The following is a 12,854-nucleotide window of genomic DNA, read 5'->3' on the forward strand; positions in this document are numbered from 1 at the left end:
GGGACGGGAAGCTGTTCTCAAATCTCCTGTTTATCTTGTGTTAGACTTCACTCTCAGCTGTAGAAAATAATTGTTCTAGAGAAGACTTCTGTGGCTGTACTGGCTAAAACAGATTTGCATCTTGTTCCCAATTTAATGTAATTTTTATGTATCTAGATGTTTTGCTGGCATGCATATTTGTGCATCATGTTTGACTAGTGCCTACAAAAACCAAAAGAAGGCCTTAGATACTGTGGAATTGGTGTTACAGATGGTGGTGTTACAGCTGCCAATCAGATTCTGAGAACTGAACCCAGGTCCTCTGCAAGAGCAGCAGATGCTCGTAACTGCTAAGCCATCTCTCTAGCCCCACCAAGTTTGTCTCTTAAATGTCCCTCTTCCGTGTTGAAAGCTTGGTCCCTGTTGATTTTCATAGTCAACTTGACTGGATTTGGACTCACTTAGGAAACACTTCTGGACTTGTTTGTCTCCGGGGAGCTATAACTGAGATGGGAAGGATTACTCTGAGTGTGGACTGCACCATCTCTCGGGCTGGGATTCCAGACAGAACCAAGAGCATATGGGAGACAGTAAGCCTCAGACTAGCATACATCTCTCTCTGCTTGCTCCTGCCAGTGGGCATAATACTAACAGTCACCTGATGTTCTTCCCATCTTCCCTCCTTCTATGACGTCATAGACTGGGTCCCCTCAAACCATGAGCTAATATAAACCCTTCCTTGAACTACTTTTATCAGATATTTTGCCTCTGTCAACAAGAGAAATAACTAATGCATTCCTCAATGAATCAAGAGTGAGAAGTAGGGGTCTGGACACATGGCTTAGCGGTGAAGAGCAGTGACTGCTCTTCCAGAGGTCCTGAATTCAATTCCCAGCAACCACATGGTGACTGATAGCCATCTGTAATAGGATCCGATACCCTCTTCTGGTGTGTCTGAAGACAGCGACAGTACATATACATATACATTAAAGAGATAGATAGATAGATAGATAGATAGATAGATAGATAGATAGATAAATAAATCCTTGAAAAGAGTGAGAAATGATTGAATCAAAAGTGCCCTGACCCCACCATGGGATAAACTCATTGCTGGATTTGTAGGGAGGTTATTTAGTAATAACATTGTCTTGTTCTTTGCTTCCTGCTACCATGTGATGAAAAGCTTTACCACAGGCTCTGTGCTGCAACACTCTGCCTTACAGTAAGCCTACAAACAATGAAGACAAGAGACCATGGACTAGCCAGGTATGGTGGTACATGTCTTTAATCTCAGAACTCTGTGAGTTCGAGGCCAGTGTGGTCTACAAAGTAAGTCCAGGACAGCTAGAGCTACTGCAGAGAAACCCTGTCTGAAAATCAAAACAAATGAGAGAGAGAGAGAGAGAGAGAGAGATGAGAGAGAGAGAGAGAGAGAGAGAGAGAGAGAGAGAGAGAGAGAGAGAGGGAGTGACCGCTTCCCTCTTTTAAGTTGATTTTCTCAAGTATTTTGCTATCAGGACAGAAGCAGCAATGCATCTTCATTCTACATTTCTCTTTCTTGCTTTATTTTATTTAAAATTTTATCACTATTGTTTTATTTTATGTGTATGGGTGTTTTGCTTGCATGTATGTATGTTTGTGCACCATTTATCTTCCTGCCCGAAGAGGGCATCAGATCCCCTGGCACTGGAGTTACAGGAGTTAGGAACCCCTGTGTAGGTACTGAGAATCGAACCTGGGTCCTCTGGAAGAGCAGCCAGTGCTCTTCATGCCTGAGCCACCTCTCTGGCCTTCCTGCTTTTTTTTTTTCATAGCACTGCTACCACATGGCACACTTGCACACATGTTGTTGATTTTGTTTTGTTTTCTTCTGAGTCAGGATTTCTCTGTGTCATCCTGGAACTTCCTTTGTAGACCAGGTTGGAGGCTGGCTTCCAAATTAGAGATCCGCCTGCCTCTGCCTTCCAAGTGCATAGGCTGGTGACTAGGTCTTTAACAAATGGACTTTTTAGGGAAACATTTAAAAATGAACCTATAGCAGAAGCTAAGGCATTGCTGGGTTTCCAAAGAAATAGACTGCTCAGAAGGGGTTCTAAAAACGTCAGATGAGAAGGTAACTGGAAAAAAAAATAGGAATAGATTCACATGTGTTTGTTTTACAAAAGAAGGATATCTGGGCATTTTTAAAGGCAAGATAAAGCAGAGAGGCAAGTAGTTGGGTACACACATACATAGGTGGGTGTACAAAGGAGGATTATCTCCATCCCCATCCTATTTGCTTAATTCCTATAATACTAGAGTCCCTTCTTTTAAAGTAGTCACATAGCCAATCAAAATGAAGTACAGCCACTGTCTAATTGGTAGATGCCATTAGCCTGAGCTCTGTTAAGGAAGTCCAATGGAAGTACTGTCTTCTGGAAGCTCCCTGAAAGCCAATTTCTCTGCCTTTTGGCACATTCTCATTTCTTCTTATTTGCCTCTGGCTAGTATGCAGGCCACGGCTGAAACAGCTATTTGAACAGTAAGATGACCATGTGGAAGCTGGATTTTGGTGGAGTATAGCCACCCCACTACTCAGGATTTCCAACTTGCACACAAAAAGGGCAGTAAACCCTTTCTTTGTGTTTGAGATACCCTTGTTTGGATAGCTACTCTACATAGATGAATGCAATGCTAGTCCCTCTGAGCTAGTGGGTTTGGTAGTGGGAGTTTAAAGGACGCTGTGTTGGTTTGTGAAGTAAAATGGGGCTCAAAGAATGAGAGGAAAGACTAAGGAGTTACTGCAGAAGTGTGGAGAGAAGGAGGCTTGGAAGAGCTGTGCAGGTAAGTTAAGCCATGTATCTGATTGGTCTCAAGGGCCTGGCTAGTCTCTGGTCTCCAGATCAAATCTCCATTGTCCTCCACCCAGATCTGGCTTTGAGAGCTAACTTGGATGCACTTTCAATCAGATTCCCTTCTCCTCCATTTCTGCCTGGTTTGGTAAACCTGAAGCACCAGCAGGGAGGGTGAAAGTGGGCAGACAGGCTCCTTACCTGCTTGGCAGTTACTGCACAGCCCTTCTGAATTCCTGCAGTCCCAGCCATGGCTGGGTTCTGGCATGGCTCCGAGGTTCCCATGGGTAAAGGGATGGACTCTTGCTGGATTTCTGTCAGCAGGACCACACCTTCATAAGTCTTCCCATCATTGGGAGTCCTTAGCACCTACGAAATGAGTCATCTGTTTCCTGTTGGGCCCTGTTGGGGTGTATGTTTTGCTGTGTTTATACTGTTGTGGATCTAAGTATATTGATATTCTAATTATAATTAACCTAACTATACTTCGGTAGTACTATCTCCATTTTTAGCTTTTCCATATAACCCATGCTATAAGAGAGCCAAGGGCTGTCTGAGAGTCACCTTAAGGAACATGAACTGATACACAAATAGAGTTGGTGTCTGGAACTTTTTCCCTAACAAAGGTTGACATCTGAAAGTTAAAATAATATGTCTCCTAAGACTATAAATACCAGAGCCCTCAGGCTGCCATTTAAGACACATGTCACTCTTCAAAATCTTCTTCCACAGACATGAAAAGTATTTCACTCATTACTGGTGTTCTGCATATGGTTGCTTTTCTTTATTTTTGCACTATTGGGAATTGAACTCAGGGGCTAGCGCATGGTTGTCTTGGCAAGGATTCTAGCAATGAGCTGTATCCTAAATACTAACTTGCATTCTATGTGTGTGTGGGGGGGGTTGCTAGAAGGGTGTTTGTTTTGAGACAGGAGCTTGCTATGCAGTTCAGACTGGCTTTGAACTCAAGATGTTCTTGCCTATGCCTCCCAAGACTACGAATATGATACAACCAAATTTTTTACTTATACTATGTTAGTTTTGCTTATTCTGCTTTTGTGACTATGGTAATAAACTGATCAGCTGAGAAACTGTCATTTAAGTAAAGACTCTTAGCCAGTTAAAATTGTTAACAACTATTAAGGAACTGAACCACTCTGTCTGGTCTGGCACAGCGGCCTCTGGCAGATGCAAGCCCTGAGATTGCTGACCAGGGTCCATGGGGAAACCAACAATCCTCCTGCTGTGACTCACAGCTGTGTCATGCCTGTGTGGAAGTGGAGAATACATTAGAAGTCAGCTAGCTGTATACAGTATGAACAGTCAAGCCAGTGACCAAATTATCAGTAAGTGTTGAAATAATAACCCAGAAAACTTAAGTAGTACTAGAGGAAGAAGGGATAAGGCAGAATTCAAGATAGTGTGGAGGTTATTTTCCTGGAGGCTTTAGGGTCAAAAGTTGTGGGGTAGGAAGAACCTTCAAGCTAACACTTATGGACATCTAAGAGACTGAGACACTTGAATTAATGAGCCCAGAACAGATCGGACAGCATCTCAGGCCAGTTAGGGTTTCTAAATATCCCCAGAAGAGTTACAACAAATAGGAAACTTGGCCTGAGAAAATTAGACAAAACAGCATCCCCACCCCCACTGGAGAACTTAATACTTGAATGAAGAAGGCAGATCATAAATATGTACACTTTAATTGACACTGATCAGGACTAAATGTCAACTGATGTTCAGAGAGAGAAGCATTCTCCTGAGCTGTCCCATCCTTTGGAAATTGGTGGAGGAGGGAGGGCTTAGCCAAGCCTTTGAAAAAGACAGCCTTTAAAGCCTGACAGAGCTGGAGGTAGTTTAGGCAGGGAGTCTGAGTAAGGCGATGGGACCAGGCATGCCCAAGGAGTGTTTGGAATGAACTGGATTAACTAGAGTCCATGGAAGAAAAAAAAAACTCAAAGCAAAACCAAAAGAAACAAAACAAACAAACAAACAAACAAAAACCCCAAACCATGGCAAGTACAGTAGGAGCATGCAAGACCATCTCTAGAATCAATGAACGGTTTACTGGACAGACCTACAAGACTTAGGCAGCTTGATTATGGCTATGAATGAAAGGATGCAGAAGAAAATCAGCAAATGGAGAAGATGCATGGAGAGACATCTGGATGAAACAGGGCAAGCTTTCGGGCTTCTTGGAAGTTACATGATGTATATAATTTCTCCTGTAGCAAAAGATAATAGCTCAGTATGATGTCATTTAGCAGGGCAGAGTCAATGCCCAAGGGTTTTACAGAAGAATTTTACCATAGACATCTTTTCCCTAACAGTGTACAAATTCTAGATCCCAGGAACTAAAGGTATTTGGTATAAAATATACTGTTTGTGTAGTTTAAACATACTGAAAAACTCTTACCAGTTCAGAAATGATGGGGACCACCATCATTTGTCAGAGCTAGACAATGACCAACCTTGGTGTCAGGCCTCTCTCAAATGTGCTGTATTCTGCACAAGGAAATTCAAAAGCTTTATTCTGGAGGACATTAGACAAGAACTTAAGGACATTGGACTGGGCACTAGAAAGACTCATGGAGATTGGGACAGGTTCATCTGGAAGTGATATGTATGGTGTTGGAGTAAGAATTATTGGAATTACTGGAGGAAGGGATTGGGGACATGGCTTGGAAGAGGAGCATTTACCTGGGATACTCAGGTACCTAAGTACCAACCCCAGTACTGAAAGCAAACAAAATGAGGAATGACTGGGGGAGGGAGGGAGGGAGCCTGGAGGAGAGAGGTTAAAGTGGGACAGTTGTTCATACTTATCAGGTCTCAGGTCATAGAGGACTTAAGAGGTGACTAGCTCTGGAGAGCAGCCAGGCTATAAACTATAGACAACAAAACAAGGATTCCACTTGCCAGACAGAGAACTGAGGACTGCCCACACAGAAGACTGTATGCTAATCATCCCATGTGATGTATTCATGGCACCCCTTTATATTCACTATACCAGGAACTCAAACTTACACAGCACACTGCAACTCGAGAAGTAGTTTTTATATACTATATTCATGGAGCAATGAGGCAGTTTGACAAGTATGCAGAGCTTAGAATGCCAGAGCCAGACCTGAATTCTAAATGGTAACAAAAGCAAAGGCGACTTTCAAAGGGACTTATATCCAAAACATAGTCTTTATTTGAAAGTGTTAACTGTGGCCTTGTTTAAGACACTCCCTTTATAGTGGGTGCGCTGAAGGTCCACCCTTCATACTACTTAAGCTTTGTGATGGATTTTTCTGGACAATACATCTGTTCTCCCTGCAGGCTTTGTCATTTTAGTTGGCTGTTAGGTCTCTCCTGTGTTGATGCAAAAACCTAGGCTTTCATCTTAAAGGATGTAAAAGATAGTTTATTCTGAAGTAATTTTGAGTATTGGTGCCCCATGCATATGGATTTTGGGTACCCTAAATTTTATGTTCCAATGTGGAAGTAGTTTCATAAAGTTTCATATTTTTATAGAACAAAGAAAGTCATAAGCCAAGGCAAGTTTAATTGAATACATTGGTGGGTACAACATAAAGGTACCCAAGATAGGTACATCAAGATTGGCAAAGCTTTTCTTTTTTTTTTCTTTCTTTTTTTTTTTTCGTTTTTTCAAGACAGGGTTTCTCTGTGTAGCACTGGCTGTCCTGGAACTCACTCGGTAGACCAGGCTGACCTCAAACTCAGAAATCTGCCTGTCTGCCTCGCGAGTGCTGGGATTAAAGGCGTGTGCCACCACCGCCCAGCTGCAAAGCTTTTCTATATGCCTAAGATATTATATGATGACATTCTTAGATTTATGTTTGGTGGAAGTTCATTGTCTGCTAGGTCAATAGGTTCTAAAAAGGATTCTTTTATTGTTGTTGTTGTTGTTTGTTTGTTTGTTTGTTTGTTTTAAACTATTAGTCATATTAGTTCCAACAGAGAGGTAGGAAAAGATTGGCTGTTACAGAGGGCTAGAAGTAGCCCAAGATGACCGTCAGGGGGCACTTGGTGGTTTACACCCCCTCCCATGTGTTTTACAGTGTTCTACCATTGACCCCACTCTGTTCTATGGATGCTAATGAGCATTGTGTCAGGCAAAGGACAATTCTTTGCTTCTCTAAAAGCAGCACTGAAGATTGCATGTACTCAGTTTTTTTTATTTTTAATTCATGACTTATCAGAGCTCCTGTATGAAACATACAACGCGAATTTCTAAGGTGCAGAGTAGAATTGCAGCAGTCAGGAGAGTGGGGGAGGGCTGGAGCGGGGGTGAGGTGGGGTGCACTGTGCCGTGGGAATTCAGAGTGAGTGATGGTCCAGACAATGAGCTCTCTGTCTGTCTTGTCACTGCCGGGTCCCCTGTGAACACCATAGGGGCAGGCATTGAGCAGCTGTCCATAAATGTTGGCTAAATTAATGAACATAGGGATCTCCGACTTCACCCTGTGCCTCCGGCTGGTGGGCTGAAGTAGCAGATGCCAACTCTCAGCTTCAGTTCCCATGGCATCGGCCAAGGGCATGGGTTCTCTTCCTGCTCAACATATCAGGGGTCACTAGTGACGGATCTTTTTCAAGTTTTCATTTATGAATAGTCTTTCTTCATCCAAAGCGGGTTTGTTTCTTTTTAAATCTTCATGTTGGTTGTTTCTCTTTTCTGTTTAACCTTCCCTAAGTATTTTGTTGATTCTTAGAAATTAGTTTATATTTTACAGTGTGTGTTCTTCTATTGGAAGACAGAAGAAGTATGTGGAAGCCTTCTGAACCTGTAGGCTGTTTTACTGGGGAAAATTCCAGGACTGTGTCTTAGTTACCATTATGATTGCTATGATGACATACCTGACCAAAAATTAGTTGGAGAGAAAAGGTTTTATGTGGCTTACATTTCCAACCATCCATAGTCAATCATTGAAGGAAGTCAGGACAGATTACTCAAGCAGGACAGAATCCTAGAGGCAGGAGCTGATGCTCTAGAGGCCATGGAGGAGTGCTGCTTGCTTGCTTGTTCCTCATGACTTTCTCAGCCTACTTTTTTAAAAAATAGAACTCAGGACCACCAGCCCAAGGATGGTCCCACCCATGGTGGGTTGGGCCTTCCTAACCCAATCACTAGTTTAAAAAATGCCTTAGAGGCTTGCCTATCTTATGCAAACATTTTCCCCCTCCATACTGACGACTCTAGCTTGTGTCAACATAAAACTAGCCAACATAGTTCATATTCTTAGGTCTTCCAGTGTTCTTCAGAACCAGCCAGGAACCATATTAGGGATCTCTTTAGCCATGATGGGGACATCTTCTAGTCCAGACTTCTCTCTAAACCTCACCAAGGATAAATCTCTAGTTTCTGCCAAAGTATAGAAATTTTATCATATGGTCACCACGGACCTGGATGAGGAATCTGGTTTTATTTCCTGTCCTCTGAAAATATTTTGCATCTTGTTCTGAACAAGCTTTCTCCCAAATGTTAACTAGGCTCCAACTCATGCTTTATACCCTTCCTTCTGTTTCCTACTCTCCAGTATCTGACTGATGCTGTGTCCTGTTCCCCTAAACTAAGAATAAACCCATTCTTTCTTTTTAAAATTATTCTGGGCCTTTTTTTTTCTTTAGATTTTTATTTATTTTATATATGTGAGTACACTGTATTCAGACACACCAGCAGGGGGCATTGCATCCAATTACAGATGGTTGTGAGCCACCATGTGGTTGCTGGGAATTGAACTCAGGACCTCTAGAAGAACAGTCAGGGCTCTTAACTGCTGAGCCACCTCTCCAGTCCCCGTACTCTGTGCTTTTTTAAAAAAAAAAAAAAATATTTGCCCATTGTAACTGCATGGGCTCTATCTGGTTTTACTCATATGGAACAAGCAATTCTGTGTCTTGTATTTATTTGTATTAGTTCCCATCTTCTTTTTGTAAGTGAGAGCCCGATTGTTGTGTTAATGATCAGTTAAGGACTAATGACTCTTTATCAGGAAGGCAGCTCAATCAAGTAGAGTGTCATTGTACTTTTCTACCCCACCCCCAATAATCCAGCAGTTAGAGTATGATTATGTAAGTACACTGGGGGTAGGGTCACATTACGTCAGAGGGCAAGCCCAAAGACTTTGAGCATACTAATCTCCCTTCAGCTAAATTGTCTGGGATGACAATGAAAAAAAAAATCTAAAACCACAGATTGTACCAAACTTTGGGGTCTGAAGAATTAGTAGCAAAAATGCTTAAGATATAGTTGCAAAGGAAGCAGTGTTGGTGTAGAGATAGAAAGGAACACAATTAAGATTCATTAAGACACAGTAAGAAGCTGTAGTCCAGCTTGTTGCAGGCAGAAGGGTCTGTGCCAATGAATTATTCAAGGAGAAAGGAGCTGAATGAGGGAATCCTCTCTTGACTTGGCAACAATTCAGACATAGTTCACATGTTCTCCCCAGGTAATAGGCTAACAAAGAGTCCCAAAGAAGCATGTTCCTTTGTTACCTGGGTACTTTGTGAGTGTTAAAAGATTTTGGCATAAGTTTTCCTGTTATAGTCGAAAGTCTATTAGGAATGTAATCTTCTACTTACAAGTTACTAACAAACAGGTTCATGAAAAGTTTGAAGTACCTACGGGAATTTCTCTTCAATGTTCTTATGCAAAGTGGTAAGCTACATCAATGAAACAGTTTTAAACATTTTGTCCTGTGTAATATGGTATTAATGCACTGCCTCTCTAGTTATATAGAGAAAAACAAGGTCTTCTTCTCAAGATGCCAGTAATCTAGTAGTTTGAGTCTGAATCTTAGTATACCCCTGTGGTTTTTTTAAAGTTCTCAGCATGAACTCTGTGTGTGTGTGTGTGTGTGTGTGTGTGTGTGTGTGTGTGTGTGTGTAGCAGAGACACTGTTCTCCAGTTTCTGGACTCTTTACCCAGGAGGGAGGTCCATTTCCAGTAGAGCTCTAACAATGAAGACTGCATATCTCCAGGCTGTCCCTCTCTACCTGTCCTGGCCATATGCTGTTTCTCATGAAGGAGGTTACTTCCATCTTTCCTTTCATTCTTTCTTTTTTTTTTTTTTACTTTTTTTCTTTCATCAAAAAAATTTTTTTCTCACATAATAGATACAGCTTACAGTCTCCTGTCCCTCTACTCCTCCCAGTTCCTCCCCGCCTCCCCTCCCATCCGGATTCACCCTCTTTCTGTCTCTCATTAGAAAACAAACAAGCTTCTGTGAGATAATAGTAAAATATAATAAAACAAAAACACATCAGAATTGGACAAAACAAACAGAATAAAAAGAGAAATGGCTCAAGAAACAGATCCACCTGTTTGTATACTCAGCAATCCCATAAAACCACTGAACTGAAGGCCAAAGTGTATGTGCAAAGAACCTATAAGGTAAAAAGGCGTGTGTGTATGTGTGTGTCTGTGTGTGTGTGTGTATGCATGCACGTGCTCACACATGCATGTGTGTATATAATAAAAATAAAGAATTAAAAATAATAAGATGAAAATTTTAGAAAGGAGAAGCCCCGACATGACACTATAAGACAAGGACCCTCCAAAGACGCCACTGAGTTCCATTTCTGTTGTCTGTTTGCTGCTGGGCATGCAGCCTGCCAGAAGAGTGGGTAGTTTCCCCAGTGAGACTCCCTTTGAGGAAGTTAATTTTCATTTGCATTGGCTATCCATTAGAGATAATCTCTTAAGATGTAATTTTCTTTCCACTTCCCGTCATTATTTGGAGTTTTCATGACACAGTAGCATGTTATTACAGACCATTTAGAGAGAATCTGTCAATTTTCACAAATTAGTTTTGTCTTCCCAATTAATTAACTTGAAAGCAACACATAGGGTTCCCCTGCATGGTTCTCTGACACCAACTATTTAGGGAGCACAACTCTTTGGAAATTTCTCTTGCCGGGCGGTGGTGGCGCACGCCTTTAATCCCAGCACTCGGGAGGCAGAGGCAGGCGGATTTCTGAGTTCGAGGCCAGCCTGGTCTACAGAGTGAGTTCCAGGACAGCCTGGGCTATACAGAGAAACCCTGTCTCGAAAAACCAAAAAAAAAAAAAAAAAAAAAAGAAAGGGGAAATTTCTCTTGGTGGTTGGTTCTGTCTTATTTCTTTGAGACAGTCTCACCTGGCCATGAATTTACTATACACCCAAGAATAACCCTAAGCTTCTGTTGTTCTTGCCTGCACCTTCTGAGTTCTGGAGTTGTAAATATATACCATGCTTAGCTTATAAAGCACTGGACATCAAACCTAGAATCTTTCTAGGGAAGCATTCAGCAAGCTCTGAGCTACATGTCCATCCTGAACTGCTTTTTAAAAGACTTACTCAGTTACTCATGCATTTAGCCAGCATTAATTGAACACACCTAGCAGGTGGAAGGCAATGGCAAGACCCCTGGGAATATAAGGATGAACAAGACAGACAAACTCTGTGCTCTAACAGCAAAATCAGTTCCACTAAGATTTTATAACATACTGTGGCAGCTCAGAAAACTCAACTAATTTGGTCATGTGCAACTCAGATTTCTGATGTTTTTGTCTCCTGAAGAAGTTTAAGGTAGATTAAAGATTAGCTGTTTCTCCAGATAATATGATAACAGATAGTCCTGAAGAATCGCATACCTTTGTTACCTGAGTACTTTGTGAGTGTTACAAGGTGTTGGCATGAATTTTGTTATTGTCTAAAGTCTGATTAGTAATCTGGAGGAAAGAACACAAGGAATGTAATCTTCCATTTATAAGATTGTAATTTTGATCTCAGGTAAGAGTGAACACAAGTCTCAGAAACCCATGAAAGAAAAAAAAATATATTCGGTTGTTTGAAGGAAACTGAGTGGCACTTATGGAGCCGATCTGCTTTGAGTCTTGTAAATGTTGTCAGTTTCCTGGGTCTTGTGAGCTCCTTCCCTGCTCTAAGTGGGTAGGTCTTGTGAGCCATGAGTAAGTCTCCTTTCCCCTTCTAGGAGGAAGTGTCTCAATCTAGAGGAAACAGCTACACAAAACTGAAAAAAAAAAAGAACTATCTCCTGTCCTCTCATGTATGGATCTTAGACTATGTATGTGTACATATACATACACCTATATTATATGCATACTTATACAGACCATGAGAGCAGAGTTTGAGGTCATCCTGGTCTATACAGACTGACAAAGACATATAGTGAGATTTTGTCTGAGAGAGAGAGAGAGAAAGAGAGAGAGAGAGAGAGAGAGGAGGAGGAAGAAGAAGAGGAGGAGGAGTAGGAGGAGTAGGAGGAGGAAGAGGAGGAAGAGGAGGAAGAAGAAGAAGAAGAAGAAGAAGAAGAAGAAGAAGAGGAAGAAGAGGAAGAAGAAGGAAAGAAAGAAAGAAAGAAAGAAAGAAAGAAAGAAAAGAAAGAGAAGAAGGAAGGAAGAAGAGAAAACCCTACTAGGACAAGGCCCTTTATTCTTCGAAGAACAGGACCAAATTCCCAGACCTTTTCCCCTTTTTTTCTTTCTCCCTTCCTGTTTTCTCCGCTGCCAGTGTGAATTTCTGTTGGTAGACTATCTAAGTGTGCCCAGCTGCTCAGGGCACAAAGGTCTATGAACTTGAGTATCATCAAGTTCAAGAACCTAAGTTGTCGTTGGTTTCCTTGCATCCCACAGCCTCTCAGTATCCTTCAAGCATTTCTAAATTTCGTCTTTGAATAGCTGTTTGTAGACTTTCCGACCTCAAAGCCTCAGAACCCAATGCCTATGCGTTCCTCTATGCCTACCGCCTATTTATGTAGAATCACCAGCAAACTTACAATGAGGTCATGGAGTTGGATGATACCTGCAACTTTAAAATAATCTCAGAAAAGCCTTACCGACTTTCCCATAGAAAACACTCATACTTCTATGAGGTTTTATGAGTATCTGAATGAATATCAATCACTCAATAGTAGCGTGCTCTGAGCTCAGGAATCGTGTCTAGGCTTTTGTTTCTCATTTATTGTTTTCACAGATCTCAAGTTATTGTTCACACAGAGTAAATCTTGTGTGTGTGTGTGTGTGTGTGTGTGTGTG

This window comes from Grammomys surdaster, unplaced genomic scaffold (assembly GCF_004785775.1).
Source record: "Grammomys surdaster isolate TR1022 unplaced genomic scaffold, NIH_TR_1.0 146, whole genome shotgun sequence".
Lineage (NCBI taxonomy): Eukaryota > Metazoa > Chordata > Mammalia > Rodentia > Muridae > Grammomys > Grammomys surdaster.